The sequence below is a fragment of the Etheostoma spectabile genome, unplaced genomic scaffold (assembly GCF_008692095.1).
Source record: "Etheostoma spectabile isolate EspeVRDwgs_2016 unplaced genomic scaffold, UIUC_Espe_1.0 scaffold340, whole genome shotgun sequence".
Lineage (NCBI taxonomy): Eukaryota > Metazoa > Chordata > Actinopteri > Perciformes > Percidae > Etheostoma > Etheostoma spectabile.
In genome coordinates this window covers 205,407-206,319 of record NW_022605588.1, presented here as the reverse complement: position 1 = coordinate 206,319, position 913 = coordinate 205,407, and positions in this window count along the sequence as shown.

Genomic DNA, 913 nt, shown 5'->3' with positions numbered 1-913 from the left:
ACTCGAGGTTATTTTGTAGAGGTTTTTTTTTATGTAATGCCTATCAAGTATTCGTGACACAGTGCATGGCTTTTAATGATTTGGTTTTAAAGCTAAAATCAAAATATATATATAGGTTGGAAATATACAGAGAAATACTCGTTTGAGGCACAGAGTTTTATCGCAGTTATCCTGCTTGACAGCACAGAAGAACACTGAAAAGGTTTTATTTTATATATTAGCTTTTATAACTTGCGGCAGGACTTTCACACCTTTCTTTATTTTACACAGATTTTCAACACCAGTTATACCCCAGCTTTTATCTTTTTGAAATGTTGTTTAGTGTTGTGTATTGTTGTTGTCTGTAAATGTTAGTTGGAAGTTTTGGATAAGTGGGGGGGGGGGGGGGGTGGGTAAGGTCTGTTACATATTCTGTGCTATAACCTGACCAAACACTCATTCTATGAGAATGCAAAAGAAAGATTGCTTGATAGGGGTTCCATTTTGGATGTAACGGGTGTAAACAAGGATTTACACATCTGAACGTTTTACAGTGTAAACCGTAGCCAGTACTCTCTGGTGGACAAACTGCAGATAGCAGACACCATGCTTGTACATGACTTATAACACATCTCCGTAAGCAGTACAATACGGGATCAGCCGAGTATGTAACAGACTTCACAGTGACCCTGCAGGGTGTTGGTATAAATGTCATTTTTCATCATGTTGGTAATGAATACAAACGACAGCAGATGTACTGTTTTACACATCCTTCTCTACACATGATGTCATATGAAGCATGCGAGGAGTGTTAATTGTTAGTGCTGTCACCACGAGAGTTTAACAGCTATTTGTACATCTATCAATAAATGCCTGAAAATGGACCAGGTTACTATGCTTAAGTTCCGTTGTCATTTATTGAAAGGTAACATTG